General features: G+C 36.5%; 1 long non-coding RNA gene across 1 annotated transcript in view; it reads left to right on the forward strand.

Moving 5' to 3' along the window:
* Positions 1-17338, forward strand: part of LOC111768118 (uncharacterized) — a 122524-nt gene extending 105186 nt beyond the window's left edge. The window contains exon 4 of the long non-coding RNA XR_002800197.2: positions 17043-17338. This is a non-coding gene — a long non-coding RNA (uncharacterized lncRNA). The remainder of the gene's footprint in view (positions 1-17042) is intronic.
* The last annotated feature ends 5958 nt before the right edge of the window (positions 17339-23296 follow it).

Genomic DNA, 23296 nt, shown 5'->3' on the forward strand with positions numbered 1-23296 from the left:
TAAAGTGTTGAATATCTCATGTAATTTATTGACTACTGTACTGAAAGTGAACAACAGAATAGTCATATGGGTACACCATGGTTGTAAGTCTATCAGTTGTTTGTTCTCAAGATCGCATAGCTGACTGGGAGCAACGGCTCACTGCCGCTGCCTAGCATCATGAGAGAGTATCACATTGCATATCCCTAGCCCAGGAAAAGATCAAAATTCAAAATTCAGAGTGGGATTTGTATTGAATGCTCATCACTTTAGCACCATTGTAAAGTTGAAAAATCGTAAGTCACACTATCATGTTGGGTACCATATCTGTATTATAGTCTTTATAGCCATTATTATTAGTAAAGGCTTTATATTTACCATCAGTTTTTATCTAAGTCAGTAACACACACAGACATACACTCCTATTTTTTCCCCAACTGCCTGTGATGGGGAGCTGGACCCTTCATCCAAGCCCCTCTATCAGGAAATGTTCTCCTCTTTTGAACACCATGGGGGATGTCTGTGAGCCTGGGCCAGTTCCTAGCCCAGGTGAGTGTAGTGTTGGGTTTCCCAGGAAGGCAAATATAGTACAGTTGGAGCTCTACATGGCTTTTGGGGGAGTAAGTGTGGGTTCTGATGGAGGGGCTGAGAGAGGATGGGATGGGATGCGCTGAGCATCAGGGGCAGCTCAGAGAATGGGTGAATCAGGCTCCAGGAGCTGCTGCTGGGACCAGTGTTCCTAGAGGGAGCCAGATCTTACAGGATCTCGGGAGTTCCAAGCCTGAATCGGGAGTTCTGGGATGAACAATACCAGGTGTACCAGATGCTGGAGGCCCATTGCCCTGATTCATCTGTAAGGAGTCTGGCTCATGCCACCTATATATATATCACAATTGAAATTATATGTCCTCAAGTAAAAGGTCTGTACTTTTAAAAAAAGATATGTTGTAAAATAGGGTTTCATTTCTTCAAATCTTTGGTTCAAAGATATGATATTTGAGGAAGAAAGGTGGGCGGAGCAAAATGGCGGGGTGAGCTGACCCGGGAGTCTCTCCCCTCCAAAATACAACAAAAGATAGGAAGAACTGAATTTCAGAGAATAAACATAATGCCAGCTCATTAGAGACCTACAATACCAAGAAGGAGGAGATCATAAACCTAGCTTTACACCTTCGGAGGCGCCGGAACGGTAGGAGAGAACATCGCTCCCTCCCCTAGAGTCTGCAATCGCTGTGGCGCGGGTCGGGAAGGAGCGGGGGAGGGGCCGCGCGACCGGGGGATCATCCAAGACTCCTGCCGCTGATTCAGAGGAGACCTGCTGACGGGGGGAAAGCTTCCGGCCGCGGGGACCCTATAAATCAAGGGCCTTGAGAGACCAGAGAACAGAACTGATCTGAACCCAGACCGGCGTGTGTGAGTAACAGCCCCTCCCCCCCAGCAAAGCCAGTGGGCGCAGCCATCTTGCCCCAAGGCGGAGAGCTAACACGCCACTCTCGACCCCCATCTAGTGGCGACAGGCTGTAACTGCAACTGAATTCTACCACCATGAGAAAAAACCGCTCCTCTACCATCCAGCAATTTATAAAAGCCCCAGACCAGAAGGAAAACAATAAAAACACAGAATTAAGTCCTGAGGACTTGGAATTAGGTAAACTAAGTGATAATGATTTCAGAGCAGCTATAATGAAAAAACTCAATGAGGTAGAGAGAAAGATAGAGAAACAAGCCGAGTTCTGGAGTTACTTCACAAAAGAGATTGAAATCATAAAGAGGAATCAAACAGAATTACTTGAGATGAAAAACACAATGGACCAGATAAAACAGAATACGGATTCCCTGAATGCCCGTGTAGACAATATAGAGGAGCAAATCAGCATAATCGAGGACAGACAGGCTGAATGGCACCAGACAGAGGAAGAAAGAGAACTAAGAATTAAAAAAAATGAGGAAAATCTCTGAGAGATAATGGATTCAATGAGGAGTAAGAACATAAGCATCATAGGAATTCCCGAGAATATGGAAAAGGAAAATGGAGCAGAAAGTGTGCTTAACGAAATTATTGACGGGAACTTCCCAAATCTAGGGATCAACAGAGAAATTTGTGTAGAGGAGGGTTTTAGATCTCCTAGATTTGTCAATGTTAAAAGACCCACCACAAGGCACATAATAGTAAAGTTGGCAAATAGGAATGATAAGGAAAGAATACTCAGGGAAGTAAGGAAAAAAAAGAGAATAACCTATAAAGGAGCCCCTATCAGACTGTCAGCGGATTTCTCTACAGAAACCCTACAAGCTAGGAGAGAATGGAGTGATATATTCAAAGCTTTAAAGGATAAAAACCTTCAGCCAAGAATACTCTACCCAGCAAGAATTTCCTTCAGATATGAGGGAGAAATTAAATCTTTTCCAGACAAACAAAAGTTAAGGGAATTTGTAACTAAAAGCCCTCCATTACAAGAAATCCTCAAGAAGGCTCTCATACTTGAAAAAAGAAAAAAGGGAGAGAGGGGACACAAGCCACAGACTAGGGAGACCGATGGATAGAACCAGAACAGGATAGCAAATATTCAATTATAGCATTAGGGTAAAAATAAGGAAACTACCAAAACAAGGACGATCTTAGCACTCTAACTACAAATTAATAAGACAAGTTGGAATAAAAAATGAAAATAATTATTTAGGAGGGGAAGAGCAAAGGGTCTAAATCAGTATTGGTCGAGTAAGTAAGAGACCACCAGAGAATAGACTATATTATACTCGAGATTCTAAATACAAACTTCAAGGTAGACACTAAAATAAAGTACAGAACAGAGTCACAAATCATAGATAAGGAAAAATCTAAGAAACCCAGCATAAGAAATTGCAGTATTAGATGGATAGTCTAAAGCATACAGGAAAAGAAACACAGGAAAACAAGATAATGAGCGACAGATTGACAGCATTAAGTCCACATGCATCAATAATCACTCTCAATGTGAATGGATTGAACTCTCCAATAAAAAGACACAGAGTGGCAAAATGGATTAAAGAACAAGATCCAACAATTTGTTGCCTCCAGGAAACACACCTCAGCCCCAAGGACAAACACAGACTCAGGGTGAAGGGGTGGAGGACAATACTTCAAGCAAATAGCAAGGAAAAAAAGGCAGGTGTTGAAATTCTCATTTCAGACCAAGTGGATTTCAAAATAAGACAGGTAAAGAGAGACATAGAGGGACAATATATAATGATCAAAGGGACACTTCATCAAGAAGAAATAACGCTTATAAATATCTATGCACCCAACACAGGAGCACCAAGATTCATAAAGCAACTATTAACAGACCTAAAGGAAGATGTTAAAAACATCACAATAATAGTAGGGGACCTCAACACCCCACTCACATCAATGGACAGATCATCCAGACAGAAAATCAACAAGGAAATAGTGGAGCTGAATGAAAAACTAAAACAATTGGACTTAATAGACATATATAGATCACTCCACCCTGAAGGAGCTGAATACACATTCTTCTCAAGTGCACATGGAACATTCTCTAGGATAGACCATATGTTGGGAAACAAGGCAAGCCTCTACAAATTTAAAAAAATTGAAATAATAACAAGCATCTTCTCCAATCATAGTGCTATAAGGCTAGAAATTAATTACAAGAAAAAAGTTGAGAAAGGCACAAATATGTGGAGACTAAACAACACACTACTGAACAAGCAATGGATCATTGAAGAAATTAAAGAAGAAATAAAAAAATTCCTGGAAACAAATGAAAATGATAGCATGCCATACCAACTCATATGGGATACAGCAAAAGCTGTATTAAGAGGAAAATTCATCGCAATACAGGCACATCTTAACAAACAAGAAAAATCCCAAATAAGCAACCTTAAAGCACACCTAACTGAACTAGAGAAAAAAGAACAAATGAAGCCCAAAGTCAGCAGAAGGAGAGAAATAATAAAAATCAAAGCAGAAATAAATACTATTGAAACGAAAAAGGCAGTAGAAAGGATCAATGAGACAAAGAGCTGGTTTTTTGAGAAGATAAATAAAATTGACAAACCACTAGCCAGACTTACAAAGAAAAAAAGGGAGAAAGCTCAAATAAACAAAATCAGAAATGAGCGAGGAGAAATAACAACAGACTCTGCAGAAATACAACAGATTATAAGAGAATACTACAAAAAACTATATGCCAACAGAATGGATAACCTAGAGGAAATGGATAAATTCTTGGACTCCTACAGTCTCCCAAAGCTCACTCAAGAAGAGGCAGACTATTTGAACAGACCAATCACAAGGAAAGAGACTGAAACAGCAATCAAAAACATCCCAAAGAATAAAACCCCAGTACCAGATGGCTTTCCTGGGGAATTCTACCAAACTTTCAGAGAGGATTTAATACCCATCCTTTTCAAGCTATTCCAAAAAATTAGGGAAGATGGAACACTTCCTAACACATTCTATGAGGCCAACATCACGCTGATACCAAAACCTGACAAGGACACCATGAAAAAAGAGAACTACAGGCCAATATCACTGATGAACATAGATGCAAAAATTCTAAACAAAATTTTGGCAACCAGAATTCAGCAATTCATCAAAAGAATCATACATCAGGATCAGGTGGGATTCATACCAGGGACACAGGGATGGTTCAACATCTGCAAATCAATCAACATGATACACCACATCAACAAACTGAGGAATAAAAACCACATGATCATCTCAGTAGATGCAGAGAAGGCATTTGACAAGATCCAACAGCCATTTATGATAAAAACTCTGAACAAAATGGGCATAGAAGGAAACTACCTCAACATAATAAAGGCCATATATGACAAACCCATAGCCAACATCATACTCAATGGGCAAAAACTGAACCCCATCCCCCTGAAAACAGGAACGAGACAAGGATGCCCTCTATCACCACTCTTATTTAACATAGTACTGGAGGTCCTGGCCAGAGCAATCAGGCAAGAAAAAGGAATAAAAGGAATCCAAATAGGGAGGGAAGAAGTGAAACTCTCGCTGTTTGCAGACGACATGATCTTATATATAGAAAACCCCAAAGAATCCATTGGAAAACTCTTAGAAGTAATCAACAACTACAGCAAAGTTGCAAGGTATAAAATCAATTTGCATAAATCAGTAGCGTTTCTATACTCCAGTAATGAACCAACGGAAAAAGAACTCAAGAATACAATACCATTCACAATCGCAACAAAAAGAATAAAATACCTTGGGGTAAATTTAACTAAGGAAGCGAAGGACCTATATAATGAAAATTACAAGGCCTTTCTGAGAGAATTGGATGACAACATAAGGAGATGGAAAGACATTCCATGTACATGGATTGGAAGAATAAACATAGTTAAAATGTCCATTCTACCTAAAGCAATCTACAGATTCGATGCCATCCCAATCAGAATCCCAATGACATTCTTTACAGAATTAGAACAAAGAATCCTAAAATTCATATGGGGCAACAAAAGACCCCGAATTGCTAAAGCAATCCTGAGAAAAAAGAACAAAACGGGAGGCATCACAATCCCTGACTTCAAAACATACTACAAAGCTACAGTAATCAAAACAGCATGGTACTGGTACAAAAACAGGTGCACAGATCAATGGAACAGAATTGAAAGCCCAGAAATAAAGCCACACATCTATGGACAGCTTATCTTTGACAAAGGAGCTGAGGGCATACAATGGAGAAAAGAAAGTCTTTTCAACAAACGGTGCTGGGAAAACTGGAAAGCCACATGTAAAAGAATGAAAATTGACCATTCTTTTACACCATTCACCAAAATAAACTCAAAATGGATCAAAGACCTAAAGGTGAGACCTGAAACCATAAGGCTTCTGGAAGAAAACGTAGGCAGTACACTCTTTGACATCAGTATTAAAAGGATCTTTTCGGACACCATGCCTTCTCAGAGAAGGGAAACAATAGAAAGAATAAACAAATGGGACCTCATCAGATTAAAGAGCTTCTTCAAGGCAAATGAAAACAGGATTGAAACAAAAAAACAACCCACTAACTGGGAAAAAATATTTGCAAGTCATATATCTGACAAAGGCTTAATATCCTTAATATATAAAGAACTCTCGCAACTCAACCACAAAACATCAAACAACCCAATCAAAAAATGGGCTGGAGACATGAACAGACATTTCTCCAAAGAAGATATACTGATGGCCAATAGGCACATGAAAAGATGCTCATCATCGCTGATCATCAGGGAAATGCAAATCAAAACTACACTAAGATATCACCTTACACCCGTTAGAATGACAAAAATATCTAAAACTAATAGTAACAAATGTTGGAGAGGTTGCAGAGAAAAAGGAACCCTCATACACTGCTGGTGAGAATGCAAACTGGTGCAGCCACTATGGAAAACAGTATGGAGATTCCTCAAAAAACTAAAAATAGAACTACCATACGATCCAGCCATCCCACTACTGGGTATTTATCCAAAGAGCTTGAAGTCAGCAATCCCAAAAGTCCTGTGCACCCCAATGTTTATTGCAGCACTGTTTACAATAGCCAAGACGTGGAAGCAACCTAAGTGCCCATCAACGGACGAAGGGATAAAGAAGATGTGGTACATATATACAATGGAATACTACTCAGCTGCAAAACAGAACAAAATCATTCCATTTGCAATAACATGGATGGACCTTGAGAGAATTATGTTAAGTGAAATAAGCCAGTGAGAGAAAGATAATCTGTGTATGACTCCACTCATATGAGGAATTTAAAACTATGGACCAAGAACAGTTTAGTGGATACCAGGGGAAAGGTGGGGTGGGGGGTGGGCACAAAGGGTGAAGTGGTGCACCTACAACATGACTGACAAACATTAATGTACAATTGAAATTTCACAAGATTGTAACCTATCAACAACTCAATTAAAAAAATAATAAAAAAAAGATATGATATTTGAAAAATATTTTGGGATTTTTTTGTTCTACTATAGGAAAGTAAAGCGGATTAGCTGCAAACAGAGGGTTGGTGGATGTTTCGTAGTTTTACTTCTATTATCCATTTTTATTATTGATGATCTATCTAAAAGGTGAAAGTTCAAAGAATTTTTACCATGACTTTAAGGAACTCAGGAAAAAATATATGGTACAATATAAAATAAAAAGTTATTAATATATGCTTGGGTTTCACTATTTTATGCATTTTAATAGGTTGTTCTGTGCTGTTTATCATTTCCTCGGCTGTGAGCTCGCTGACTGTATACATATTGCCTCGTGCAACGTCTGGCTAATAATGATAATTTCATTATTATCATCACAATAATAATCATCATCATAATAGCTACTATTCATTAAACACATTTTTAATAGGTAGCATGTATAAAAACCAGGCTTTTTGTTAGGCCCTTTGAATATTATCTCATCCTTATAGCAGTATCACTACTACAACCATCAGTAAAGAGAAAGATGAAGGAAGGGTGTCCCCTCCTATCATGACAATTTTATTTTTATTTGCATTCTATTGATCAGTGTTGGTTGTATAGTTGAGCCTAGGATCAAAAGAGGCTGGGAAACGTACTCTTCACTCGGGGTAGCACATGCGCCTAGTGAAAAACTGGGGGTTGTATCACTAGGAAGTCAGGGAACATTGATAATGGTAAACAAATACAAGTTTCTGCCACAGATAGAGAGAAAAGATGTTATATACTCTCTCGATAGAGTTGTGTAGCTTTTGTTTTGTTGTCGATGTTTCTTTTCTTTGCTGTTTTTCTTTTCTCTTTTTCTCCCCTTCCTCCTTGCTCTTCTTTTTAGTGGGAGCACTGTGGGCATACTCAAAGGCTAAGGAGAAGTAGCTAGTAAGTCGACAGGCATCTAAGATCTAGCAGGTTGGGCCCCTCTGCTGGTCTAGACTGGCATCACTTTACATCCTCGAATTCCAGTTGGTATTTGAAATGAATCCTGAGTATGAAATCTATTCCCGTGCTGCTTCACTGGCGTGTACTCTTTCCCAAGGTACTCATATACAAGAACTTTATTTTGCTTATTATTCTATGCTCAAATTGATTCACTCTAATTTTAATAAAGAGAAAGACTCTCACAATTTTATTGCCAGTTTAATGTGCTTCCCTAGGGCACATTGTTCCCTTCTAATCACTATTTAAGAAAGACACCTATGATGACCTGATTTGGAAGGCAGTCAGACAACTAAGACTGAGTGCTCTCCTCGTCTAGCTCTGAAAATATATCTCAGAGACGATTGTGTAATACTGTAAATAATTGATAATTGCTATAGAAGGGAAAATCCCTTGGTTAGAACTCACCATTTCATTTTACATAAAATTATTCCAAAGATTGAGTCTTCAATTTCAGCAAGGTGAGCCTACCCACACACCACACACACACACACAAGTATACTGTATGCCTAGGTCGGCACCAAATGACTTCTTTTGAGCTGGTACAAACTAGCAGAATCTTGGTTTCTCTAATGCCGTAATCCTGAATTTCTGCACCAAAAGTGTAGGAGTGTAGATATGGAGCCCCAAACCCAAAGAGCCTCAAGTGCCACCCTCTGGAGGCCAGAGATGCTGCTGGCTAGGTTCAAAGAAGTAGAAGGTCCACCTTTGTAATCTCCGCACCTAAACTGCTCTGGGACAGCTCTGACATCTCCACTCAGGTAGTAGACCCTTTCCCAAGTGAGAATAAAGTGGGTCAGGGTTGGAAACTGATGTTATGGTGCTTTTTGGACTTGGGAAGTTAGGCGCTAATAGTTGCGTACCAGGCAAAATGCTTTGCTTGGGGTAAAACATTAGAAAGTTAGGAGTGGGTGGTGCTGGGTCATTTACTTAACAGGAGATTACCTCTCTATCTAGAGAGGGTATAATATCTTTCCTCTCTATCTGTGGCAGAAACTTTTTCTCAAGTAAAAGCTTCACACTAACCCAAAGTGTTCTGGGAATGGGCAAAGTAAAGGCACACTTCAGCTTTGACAGCTTCGTGTTTACATTGGCAAAAACTTTCCACAGGAAAAAAATATCAGACTCTTTATATCCTATCACATTTAGTAGTGAATGGGCAAGCAATTGACATAAGGCTTTATCATATTTTGCCGCACATTTTCATCTTATGCTAAATTCAGTGTAAAAATAAAGGATGTGTATAAAATCACGATGGCAGAGTTTAACAATTTTTACTGCTTATAGGCTTTTTATTAAAAATTTTTCATGGAGGTATAATTCACATACACATGGCACATACGTAAAGTGTAAAATTTGATATGTTTGACAGATATACATACCCTGAAACCATCACCAAAATCAAGAAGATGAATTTTTCCGTCCTCCCCCAAAAGTTTCCTCATTCCCCTTGTAATTCCTGTACCTTCCCCACCAGACAACCACTGATCTGCTTTCTCTTACTAAAGATTAACTTTCCTATTTGATGATTTCATAAAAATCAAAACATACAGTATGTATTCCATTTCATCTGGCTTCTGTTACTCATGTAATTATTTTGAGATTCACCCATTTTGCGTGTGTATCAATAGTTCCTTCTCTTGACTGCTGAGTACTATTCCATTGTATGGATGTACCCCCTGTATTGTAGTTTCACTTGCATTTTTTCCCAGGAGAAATCTGCTGTCATGCTTATTTCTGTTCCTTTGTACTTAGTGCTTATTTTTTGGTTGCTTTTAAGATTTTCTCTTTATCACAAGTTTTAAGCAATTTGACTACGATGTGCCTTGGAATAGTTTTCTTCACATTTTTTGTCTTAGTGCTTGTGAAGTTTCTTCGATCTGTGGGTTTCCAGTTTTCATCAAATTGAAAAATTTCAATCATTGTTTCTTCAAATATTTTTCTATTGCCCCTCTCTCTACTTCTCTTCCTCAGGGATTCCATTACATGTATGTGAAACAACTTAAGTTTTAACATTTTAATGCATACCTTCCTATAATATATTGTTCTGTATGGAGTCATGTGAATACTGCCTATCTGTTCAATTAGTCTTACACCATCCTACATGAATTCAAAGGAGATTTTGATTTAACGTGTTTACAAAATCAGTTTTCAAAGTTACAGATTCAAAACAGACATTTATTTGATCTTTCCTTAAATCCAATACGTTGATTTTATACAATTCTTTTTTAGCACATGATTGAACATCCATTGATTTAATGCACTGGAATTTTACATCCTAAATGTAAACATTAGGATTATGGGCATTTTTTTTGTGCTTTTCCATACTGTTCAAAAATATTAAAATGACAATGTAATACTTTTGTTTTCAGAAAATACTTTAGAATGGTGCTTTTATACTTGAAATTGTTGCTGTGAATGATATAGAAGTGGCCACCATTGGAAGATATATAAATATGCATTATTTTGAACTTTTAACCTCTGAAATTGGGGGAGGAATGTGGTTATCGTGACATAGTTGTGTGAAAATATTCTATTGACTCCTTTTGGTAAGATAAAAACAGGTAACAGAATCAAAATATTTTAGATATATAGATCATATGGAGATACGTTTGGATTTATTATAAGAGCTTTTCAATATATTTTCCTTCCATTGAACCTCTCTAACGGATATTTAGGATGTTATATAAGAACCAGTAGTCGACCCAATAAACTGGATGACCTAAACTTCATTTCCAAACCCCTGCTCACTATTTCAGTCATTCTAAAGCTAAAAATACCAATTTTTCCTCCTCCCTGAAACTAGGAGTTGCCAGGAGACACGATGAAACTTAAAGCCTGGTCTGTCAGCACCACCTCTTCTTACTCTTTCTTTCTGCCTGAGAGGGGCTCTCAACGCATGAAAGTGAAGCAACCATTACTAACCATGGTGAAAAAGTAAGATAGAGGGAGCTTCTTTCTGCAGGGCATTGTTAAGCTTACATAGCAGCCATTCCTGGTACCTCGCGGTGCATCCGTTAAACAGACTCTTGTGAAACCTAGTACAAGTTTTCTTTTGCTTGGGACCAAATGCATCCCTAGCTGATATAGGAGCAGTGTCGGTAGGTAATGCCTGCTTCTCAGTTAGCTTTAGTATGGATTGGATTTCATAAAAGCCTCTACGTCTGCTTGAGAAAACACGTGTTTGATGACTCGACTCTGGTTTGGCCTACTGTATGAGGCCACAAGTGCACATTACATTTTGTCTGTCTTTAGCAACTAGAGAAAGCTGTGTGATAACCTGAACTATACATTGTCTTATAATGCAGCAGGCATATACTACACGAAAGTGACTTGTGTCTTCACTATACACTAAAAGAGTCTCACTATACACAAAGGATCATTAGTATTTGTCGAAATAAGATCCAGTTTTTCATACGTATTATGTGTAGTGTACCTATGATAATTCCTCAATGTGTGGCTATTCGGTGATGAAACTGGGAATCATTTCCAGCTCTGGAGAGTCAAGGTCACCATATTACTGTGATCGGAGTTCTTAGATGGCAAAATTTAAGACTCTCATGTTCACAGTCCCAGCTGCTTCTAGCTTACGATTGACACCTACGTGGTGATAAGCAATCTCTGTCATCAGTGTGCTCTGTCACCTAAATCTGACTTCTTCGTGCTGCGTTTTGTGGAGCCCTGTGTTTATTTCATGAAAATGTCTTGGAGGCTGGGTCGGCTCCCTAGACCTGTAGGGTTCTAGAGACCTAAGTCCTTCTTCAGCATTGCCACTCTTTCAAAAATCTGACTCATGTGCTAAATTTCTTTGTAACATTTTTTTTTGAAAAGAAGTATTTTGTAATAAAAATTTTTTAAAATTTCATTGAAAGCATTGAGCATACAGAGTAGAGTGCCTAGAATGACATTGAAGACCCTTCATTGACTTAACTTGCTTCCCTTTCCAGCATCCACTCACCGTGCTGTCTGCATTGAATTTGCATGCTCTAATATCAAACTTGTAATTTTCTAAATTTTATAACTTAGAGAACTAAATGGTCCCAATTTTATGTTAAGGCAATAGTCTATCCCTCTGTCTCTCCCTTAGTCCATTCCTTATAACCCCTTGAAGTCAATGTGTGTTAGATTCATTTTACATAGATGTATTTGCTTTCTCCCCTCATATTGTATATTCCGTCTTATTCTGCAAACTTTTGCTGAGCCTAAATTATGCTAGGTACTGGGGATACGAGCAGATATCTTAAGTGAGTTTATCATCCAATGAGGAAAAAAGACAGAAAATCTATTAAATTAGAAATCCTGAGGGTGAGGTCCAGCAATTTATACACATATTTTAAAAGCTTCCCCAATGACGCTGATACACACAAGGTTTGAAAATCATAGGTAGACTACATTTCTAGTCAATCAAAATCCCCAAGCAATTTTATGGAGTCCTTCTTTTAGATGTGTAGAATTCCTGCCGTATTTTACTGCTTTGTTCCTCACCCCATCCCCATCACCATCTTTTAGACCTAAAAGAGCCTTAAACAGCCTTTATACTCAAAATCTACATTTTTGGATGAGGAGGTTCACAAACAGAGCAATATGGAGGTGTGGCCAAGACAATCACTCTGGTACTACTACACAGATCCTCTAACTCCTGGTTTAATCCTCTTGTCTCTCCTGGCTGGGCAAATTCAGTACTATTATACCACCTTGTAGGAAAAAAGAGAATCTCCTTTTGTAAAATGTTTCCATTATACTTATACACCCTAAGGGAAATCATAAATGCCTTCAATCTTACTAATTCTCTACATTTTTCTTCACACAACCTCTTATTTTCCATTTACTTTAGACAATGTCTAAGGATGCATGGTTATCACACTGCCATTGTATTTTATTTTCAAAACCAAGTTCTGGTATCATTAATTTTCCATAACATACCAGCTACTCAAACATATATTTTAAAATATGATTGTCAGATGGGACTGTCCTCTGGGACAGCTGTCAGAATCCTTTTCTGGGTTAGAGGTCAAGAGCAAACCCTAAGGTGCCATTAAGAATATTCTGGTGATCGGTATGCTTATGGCATTGATTGTGGTGGTGGTTTCATGCCTGTGTATTTATCTCCAAACTCACCAAGTCGTATACAGTGAATATGTACAGCTTTTTGTGTGTCAATCATACTTCAATAAAGATTTTTAAAAAGAAACAAAATACATAAAATTTAACAAGCTTATAGAAATCTTTATGCTCTATGAGCTAGTGACTCTATACTTTGTGCCCAGGCATAACTTTTCATAAAGTGTTATTCATAATCACAATATTATTTATAAAACTTATGAGGGAAATATAAAAATTAAGGTTAAAAAAAGAATATTCCTATATATCTTTTGATTGCCCTCATTATTATATCAACACTGCCAACCAAAATCTGTGGAGTAGTTTGTGATTTACACTATACATTTATATAGTCTCTCCTTTGATTGCCACAACTCCTTTTACAGGAGAGCAAAGATGTTCAGAGGAAACGGTGACTTTCCTGAGGGAATGTTGCTGGTAAATTCTCCAGCAGGGCTTAGATCTCAGATTTGTAGCTGGCAAGTTTAAGGAACCCATGTACATTACAGGACTATCGAGGTAATCGCAGTGCATTTTAGTAATTAGTGCATAATAGTAATTAGTGTTCTTTAGAGACTTCTACTGCTTTTTTCTCATGACAATGCAAGTGGGTGATAAAACTTTGTTTTGTGAAAGATGGACTTCATTTTAAACTACTAAAGTTACATAAAACTACTCAGTGAGCAGGCAAACTAATCATTATGTATAATCATTATCTGATAGATAATCTGATAGATTTGTTCTTATTACCACAGGAGTAGTGCTGGTATCATATTTGTAATAATTTCAAATACATTAATTTTGTGGTCATGTTAAATTATTGTGAAAGATATGGATATTGAATCATATTTTATTGATTTCCACATTTCCATACAGATAAGGGTATAATTGCATTAATTCTTTATGGTTTTCTTTTGCAGATGATATACCAATTCACTTAGGAACATTCATGCATTTCTAATATCTAGTCCTACTGTAATAAACTATTTTATTGCAGCTACAGTTTCATTTGAATCCAAAATTGCAAGAAAAGAGTGAAAAGAGATGGGCCTGGCTTGGAGAAATGTTATATATACTTCATTGTCTTGTAATATATATATATATCATTATACAATATAATGTATAGTATAATTATGAATATATTGTATAAAATACATATTATATATAAACATAATGAGATTATATAAACTACTTTATATAATATGTAATGATATGTATATACATATATATATTACAGATCAGGTAGTTTTGCATGAAGACAACTGGCATATAGATGTTTCCATCCGTATAAGAAGTCATATGCAAACGCATGTGTTGATTCAAAGGAAAGTGGAAGGGAAGCTGAGGGTGACTCAAGTCAAGCCACAGCCTCTGATCATTCAGTGTGGTGTATCAGAAAACAGCCTTTCCTTGGGAAAATAAGTTATATGTTCCCATTCTGATGCTGCTGATTTCTAGCTGAGTGTTTATAGGAAATCATTTTAATTTTTTGGATATGAGTTTCTGCTGATGGAAAATCAGAAATGTATATTAGATCAGAAATATTCAGCCTATCTGCCTGTCTATCTGCCTATCTCTCTCTCTCTCTCTTTCTCTCTCTCTCTATCTATTTATCCATCCATCTATCCATCCATCCATCTATCCATCTATCCATCTGTCTGTCTATCTATCTATCTATCTATCTATCTGTCTGTCTGTCTGTCTGTCTGTCTATCTATCTATCTATCTATCATCATCATCTGTATACCTAGCTCCCTACCTGTTGATGTGGAACGTTTTCAGAATGAAATCTTCTCTGCAATCCCAAAATTGTCTCATTGGCTCAGTTTCCCTTTCTATTTCCAAACATCCATCAGTATCACTTATCCTCTTCTAGACTCTCTGTTCTTCCCAAGTCACCTCTCCAGGATAATATTATTTTATGAAATATGATTTGAAAAAAAAATTGGACCAAATGGTCTTTTTTTTCCTTATACTCGAACACTCAATGATTGAATACAAGGAGGAGACTCTCAAAATGAATATAAATTTAAGATTTATACCTCCCTCCCTCTGAAATTACCCTGGAGTTTATCATAGTGGATGGTTTGAGTAAAATTCTAACTTTACTTCTTTATAAATGAGTAACCAATGCAATTATTTTAATAAATTTATTATTCCTATAAATTTATGGTTTCTTGTATCAATTCCATCTACTAAATATCTCATTCAAATATCCTTAATTACTTAATTATACATTGATTTGTACTTTTCTTTCTAAAATAACTATTCTTTCCTATATATGCAATCACATAAAATTCAGATAAGTTTATAATCTTCCATATAAATTTTAATGAGTTTGTAATTTTCTATTATGTAACCTATTGCAGTTTCGATTGTGATTTCACTGTCTTTATAAATTTACTTGAGGAGAACTGATATTTTCACTAACTAGGATTATAGCACATTTTACCATTAATTATATCTTTTTTATGTTCTTCACTAAAGTTTCATGATTTCATTTATATGGTACTTACATAATTCTTATTGAATGTTTTCCTAATTATATTTTAATATGTATATTTTTCTTTTTATTATTTTTGTAATGGGATGCTTTCTTTCATTAGATTTTAGTAATTGATAAATGCTGGTGTGTATATAAAAGCTGCTTTTTTAAGATGTTAAACTTAAATCTGTAAACTTTTACTGATTTTAAACACATTTCTGATGACTTTGTTGGTATCCAATCATATTCCTCACCAAAAGTGATGGGTTTATCTCTCCTTTCAAATACTTATACCTGCCAGAATATAAAATAGTGCTTTTGGCAAAAGAGTTGACGGTTTCTTATAAAGTTAAAACTACAACTACAACTTGACCCAATAATGTCATTTTCATTTCTAGGTATTAATACAAGAGAAATAAAAACATATATCCACAGAAAGAATTGTACTTGAATTTTAATAGCAGTTTTATTCACAACAGCTAAAAGTTAGAAGCAACCCAAGTGTCCATCAACAGGGAAACCGGTAAACAAATGTGGTTAATTCTATAATGCAATTCAGCAGAGCCATACAGAGGAAGGAACTACAACATGGATTGACTTCACAGAGAAGCCGAGTCAAAGAAGCTTTTTGTTCTAAGGATAGCTTTGTAGCCTGAGTATTTAGATTATTTATTTTCAATCTTACCTGACTTTATTAATTATATTTAAGGGTATAATTTCATCGCTGAAAGGTCCCAGTCAGCAGTGTAGAAATAACCTAGGGGCCAATGTGCAGAGGCCATTGCTTGCTCATTTGTATAACAATAATACAATAGAAAAAAATAGTAGGTTAGGATACCTGGAACCTTGGCTACAACTTGAGCTCTGATACAAAGTTTTCTGGAACGTTGATTAAGTATGTCACCTAATCTTTCTGAAGTTGGTTTTCTTCTTCTCTAAAATAAAAAGATTAGAGTAGATGAGGGGCCCACAGACTGTGACTTGCAGGCCAAATCTGGCCCACCACTTGGTTTTGTAAATATTTTAATGGGACACAGCTACATTCATTTGTTTATGTAGTTCCTATGTCCGCTTTCCTTCAGCGAAGGTAGGGTTGAGTAGTTGTGAAAGAGACCATATGGCCCACAAGCCTAAAATATTTACTATTTGGCCTTTTACAGAAAGATTTGCTGACCCCTGGACTAGTCTATAACATAGGCCTCCTTCAACTTAAACCATTTTTGATTAAAAAAAAGATTAAAAGTCTTTTCATCTTAGTCAGAGTTCCTCCTCCTTATTTTTGCTTACCCTTTGAACAATTAACCGATACTTCAACTACAGAGTCTATTTGTAAGTTTCATACCAAACGTCATTTCTCCTTCAACAAAAATGATGCCATTGTGATGTTGCTGCCTGCATAAATCAGTAGCTATTTCATTTTCCTGTCTAACCTGAAATGAAAATGGAAAGAGAAGGCAAAAGAAGGGTGCAGGAAAATGAAATATATAATATTCAATTGAAATAACATGAGTATTTTATGTTGAGAAATAACATGAGTATTTTATGTTGAAATCAGTGTAATTATCTCATTGCCTTTCAGCCAGCGGCGTACATCCCATCTGTCTTGGTGTGAGAGACCCCAGTTATTCCATCTCAAAAGTGGCTCAAGTCTACACTTTCACATCTCATCTGGCAAAGGACAAAAATTGGTCAGAGGCAACCCATTCGTTTTAGTCACTTAAGTTTTTATTTGGCAGACATTGTCCTTAATTATTAATTCCCTATTTCAACCAACAATCATGAATTATTACTTGCTTCAAATTGTCAGAAGTCAAACTAAAACCTCTCAGAAATCGTTATGTCTCCCTTCCCTAATAAAAGTCAAGATTGTTTTGCTATAGGATGAATCAAACTTTATACATTTCTTCCTCATATTGCCAGCTCAAGAATAGTAAAACACATTATATAACTGTGCATGATATGTATTTTAAAAATAATTTAAAGCATAATGAGAACACTCACCTAAAAAAAGGATATGTGTTCTTCTCAGAATGTTTTTGTCATATATATTCAAAAGAATTCCTTCATGCAGATCCTTTTGAATGTGATTGAAATCACAATGTATTTAAATTCAATTCTACTATGCACACTGGTGAAGGCCCCGGGGATGCAGTAAAAACATAATGGTCACTTGCATTGATTTTCAAACATAAGATGCAAGATAAGAATTGAATAATTTTAAATCTACTTTCTGTTTACATGAAAAGTGCAGTATGTTATTTGACTGGGTTTTCTATTTCAATACATAACATATTTGTTATCTATGTAAATTCATCATGACCCCCATCTAGATATGGCTGACGTATAATGGATCATTACAATGTCCCAAAGACTGCTATTGGTGCTTTTACAGCTATTTCCTTGTTTAATACTGACTACAGCCCTGTGACCTAGGTTCTTTTTGTTGCTTTTATCGTTTGATTTTGTTTTTTGCTTGTTTCCATTATACAGTTGAAGATACTGAGGCTCGGAAAGGTGAAGTGTACGCTAACAGGACAAAAAGTGGCAGAGCCACATTTCAACCTCAGCGCTCCCTGCTTTAGATACCCAAATAGAATAAGGACAAAAATATTTTCTGTCTCATCAAGCTAAGCCCATGCTGATTTTGCTCTGGTTTCTGATGTCTACACTGATGATAAGATGGGTGAAATCCTGGTTTAAAAAAACAATAATTAAAACAAAATCCTTTATAGTGCTTTCGGAGAAATTTTAATGACAAATATCAAGCACCAACAAAAAAAATGGTTGAGTGAGGGCAGTGAAAGAAAAGATAAGAGCTTACAAGCAAATATTAATTAATAGCAAAATCTGATTGTTATAGTGGTAGTTATTGTTTAAATCCGAAATTTTCCAAATGTGCGTTTCCTTTGTTCCCTTGCTGCTGCCAGTGCGTCAGCACCAGATTTTTTCTCATACTCTAATTCCTACAGTATTTAGGAACGACCCCAGCAGAGCACCTACTTGCACCCCATTTGATGAATGGTGATGCTGCATTAAGTGACATGGAGGGAGCAGCATGCCATATCAATACAGCCAGCGATTAGCAGGAGGCGATGGGCCTTGATGGCAGCTAGCAGGTCAGATGGATCACGCTTCCTTAAGCACAACGGATCAGCTGCCCTCAAGCTGCAGCTTTTGTTGACGCCTGTGGAAGTCATCCCAGCCTGTCTCCAGAACAGCGTGATTTTGGCATGGTTCTTAGTTCCTGCTGCTGGATAGAGCACGTTCCACCCCTTGTCCGCTTACAGCAGCAGTGAAAAGACCCCTTAGCCCAGCTTCCTTTATGTAAAGCTGTTGGCGGGTAGTAAACAGCTGTGGGGCACACCTGGAAATGTGCTGAAAACGGCTTGTGTTTTCAGGCACACCTCAAATTCCTGAATGTGGGCACTATATTCTTATCGTGTGAATAACTTCTTCCCACAGTATTCCACTGCAGAAGTGGAGTCAGGTTTCCTAATCTCTAACTGAGTCTCTGTTGAATACATTGTACTAAGAAGGGGTTAAAATTCATAGCCAGTTACATCGTAGGCTTGATCTTTCTGTGGCAAAGAAAACTGTTTTGAAAAAATTTCTGTACCTATTTCCTGCTGGCAGCCACTCTCCTTCCTCAAGAATTATTCTTTCTCAGATGGTATTATTTTCTTCCTTGACCAGTAACTGTTTACCTTGTGGTTGCTGTGTAACGAGATAGTGATAAGAGTTTTACCAGCATTATATCTAAAGTCTGTTTTGGTACCCCTAGTGGTCATTTATATACTTGTTGCTGCTGAGCATCTTTTGAACACTTTCTGTGTTAGAGGAATTTAGTGCATTAGGGGTCCGGGCTGCCCAAGTTAGAAGCCTGAATTTCTTTTCCTAACTTCCTTCAATTAAATCAGACAAATGACCAAGGATCTGTCCATCAGACAGACACATATGAGAGTCTGATTCAGGAGAGAGTGATGTGAGGAAGAGTATGCTGGGCAGAACTAATGGGGGAAGATACACAGGTGTGATGAAGAAATACCTGTCCGTCAGAGCATCTCATGCCCAGAGCCAGCAGTGAGAGTGCCAGGGCTTCGTTTGGGGGCAGCTGTTGCAAGGCTTCCACTGGAGTAGCATGCAGTGTAATCCAGGTGTTAGAATCTGACCTACACTCCCCTAGTTCAAAGTCTTCAGCCTTTGCAAAGACTCAGCGAGCTGCCTCTATCTGTTACTATATTGTTTTGTAGGTGGGGTGCATAATGTAGCTAGACTAGGTGCTCTTGCAAAACCTTTTAATCTTTGTTTTGATATCTCATATATTTCTTAGTAGAGAGAAGTATAGCAGATGTTTTTCCTTAGATACCAAAAATTAATTTAATCTACTCTCTGTTCTCTTTCTCTTTACTATCTATAACTATTCACCATGTATTGGTATATCTATCTTATTGCCCCAAGATTATAAGGAACTGAATGCATGATTTGTGTGAAAACAATTTTCTCTCTTTCATTTGTATCCCAGTACCTTTCATATGGTGGGTCCTCAATACTATTGAATGTGTAGCTAAACGCTCCTCCCCAAACCTTGTAATATGAAACAAATTTTATACGTCAAGTTATTGAAGGCAAAGTAACATCACATTTATCCTGAGTAGAAAATACAACCTTAAACATAATGGATTCAAGGTAACTTCAGGAAGGACGCAGAAAGATTAAATGAAAAGAAGGAAGGAGGATGGCAGGACAGAGGAAAATTAGGAAAATTTTATTTATGATGTACAAATTTTTCTTTAGTTATGCACAAAGGGAAAGAAATGCTTTATATAAACAATTAAAAATAAACATTGTCATTTCAATCAATTCAGTGAAAAGTATACATTTGTAAAATTAAATAGCAGTTGTCTGGAATGTTGTTGTCTTATTATTTTTACAATAAAGTGTGGAAAATGCAATACAAAGGATAGAGTCATAAATCAAGCTGCCAGCGTGATAAAACATTGTTAGAGCAATGTCACATTTAAGCTGGACCTCTGTTCACTGGGATGATGGAAGGCTAATAATGTTAGTCTTGAGGCAACAGGCATAAATGACTCCAACTTACACAACTTCAAAGGTGGGGAAGGAGGGTCTTATTAAAAAAAAACAACCAAGAATGAGATGTGTCATTTTCAGCAACTAAAATCACAATGTCTCTGGCTTGGTTGGGACAGCGCTCTCATTTGGTGACCCTTTATTGAATGTTCGCAGGGAAGCCAACTTCACTTCCTGTCAAGTGTCACCAATTCAATTTTTCAGTCCTAAGGAAAAATTAATAAGAATTCTTCAAATATGAAAGAAGATTCGGGTCCGAAATCTACTCTGTTAAAACTGCGTTATTTTCCCACAGCAAGTGAACGATCAGCAGGCTATTGTGAAGTAAAAATGTCAATATTTTGAAGATATAGGATCAAATAATTTTAGAAGTCAAAGGGACTTTATAAGTCATCTTCAACAATTTGCTACTCCCTTAGAAATTTTTTCAGCAGTATCTCTGGCAGATGGCCAGATAGCTTCTGTTTTAAATAAACCGTAGTGGTGGGACTGTCTTCCCTCCTAAAGTGTTCATATATTTACTTAAAATAATTATTGATTATTTTGCTGGGAAGAGACATCCTAGATATTATACACTAGATGTGGGGGCATATCTTTAGAATATTATCCCTATTTTACAGTGAGCTAAAATTCATTTCAGTTTTTTTCCCATTAACAGGCATTGCTCAGTAAATATTAATCAAAAAATGTCTATTTATCTTGAGCTTCATGACCCAAACAACTAAATTTAATTGATAGGTAAAGAGATTGGTACATTTTCTGTATAATGTATTTTTTGATGGAACACTATTCTCTATTAAAATATCAAGGTTTGCTAACTTGAAAAACACCACAATTCAAAGACGATATGTACTCACATTAAGACTAAAAGAAATAAACATCTAAGTACACTTTATCTTCTCATTCATTACTGTTTTTAACAATCTGGTCCAATTGCCAATCTTATTCCAAGAGGAAAATGTTCTATTCTGTATTCTAATCAAATTATAACTATTTTCTTAACTTTGAATTAAACTCCCTAATTGAATTTAAAGCTTACTTGGCTTTAATCATTTTGAAAACTCTGCCACTGCGAAAAATGTATAAAGAAGTTGTGGTCAGTGCTGACTGCACAAGAGGATCATATGGGACGATTTTGTAACTACTGAGGCTCACTCACCACTAGCGATTTTGATTTAATTGGGGTTTTGTGGAACCCGGGCATTGGCAGGTTTCTAATCTTTCCAGGGGATTCTAATATTTAGCCAGGTTTCAGAACCACTGTTTAAACTTGAAATCTCTTAATGAGTCCTTCCTGTGTCTGTATATCGGTAATCAGATACAAGCCTCACTTTCTTTTCCAAGTCTATTTTCTCATGCTTCTTTCTTCATGTGTGTCAGTGCATGAAAATGATAGGAAAACAAACAACCAAATAGAAAATGGGTCAAACATTTGAACAGATGCTTCACAAAGAAGGTGTATGAATGAGCAGTCAACATCCGAAAGATGCTCAACATCATCAGTCATCAGGGACATGCAATTAATACCACTGACACCCATTAGAATGGTTAAATTAAAAAAAAAAAGATGACATTATGAAGTATGGGAGAGAATGTAGAGGAACTGTAGCTCTCATATATTGTTAGTAGGATTGCAAAATGGCATGGCCGATTTGGGAAATTTAAAGCAGTATATTATAAATCACTTATCATATGACTCAAGAATCCCATTCTTGTGTAAGACCACCCAAATAAAATAAAATGAAATGAAAACATGTACACACAGTGACTTATATACGAATATTAATAGCAGCATTATTCACAATAATCAAAATCTGGAAAGAGCCCAAGTGGTCCATCAAATAGTGAATGAATAAACAAACCTCAAGGGCCCTTCTTAAATTGGACCCTACTCATTCAAACTAGTGTGGTGAAGATATTTATGCTAAGATAACATCAACAATGTAATTTTGGATATTACGGGTGATAATGGATACAGTGAAAACTTATGTCTTTTTAATTTTTATTGACTTTCATAATAGAGAGAAACTTTCAAAGAAGATATTAAAATGTTCAAAAATGGTTAAATCAATTAAAGATCACATTAAAAAGAGGCCTTGATTTGCAGATAAAAACAAGTTTAAATGTTTTTCTTGATATAATGATCTTTCTAGCCTACATGACTTAGGTGAAAAATTTAATTAGTCTGCTTGAAAGGAGGATCAATAGTCTTCAGAAATAGTTAATCTTCAAAATTAAAAATAAGACACTTTTCTCATTTAAGAGTTGACTGCACAGTCAACCCAAGGATAGTTTGCCTCTTGTTAACACTGTATGTCTTCAAAGCTCAGCATCAATAAAAAATGTACATACCAAATTATTTTTTCCTTAATGTATTTTAATTCCAGTAATACTTTAACTTTTCATTTTGATTGATCTTAAATAAGTGTTGACCTGTTGGTCATTGTTGGGAGGTTTTTGATTACTGATTCAATCTCCTTACTTAATATTGGTCTGTTGAGATTTTCTGTGTCTTCATAATTCACTCTTGGTAGCTTGTGTGCTTCTAGAAACTTATTCCCATTTTCTCGATTACCCAGTTTGTTGGCATATAAATGTACATGGTACTCTCATGATTCTTTGTATTTCTGTGGTATCAGTTGTAATGTCTCCTTTTTCATTTCTGATTTTGTTATGAGTGTTCTCTCTTTCTTTCCTAGTCTGGCTAAAGGTTTGTCAATTTTGTTTGTTTTCAAAAAACCA

This window comes from Equus caballus, chromosome 15, assembly GCF_041296265.1.
Source record: "Equus caballus isolate H_3958 breed thoroughbred chromosome 15, TB-T2T, whole genome shotgun sequence".
In the NCBI taxonomy this organism is placed as follows: domain Eukaryota; kingdom Metazoa; phylum Chordata; class Mammalia; order Perissodactyla; family Equidae; genus Equus; species Equus caballus.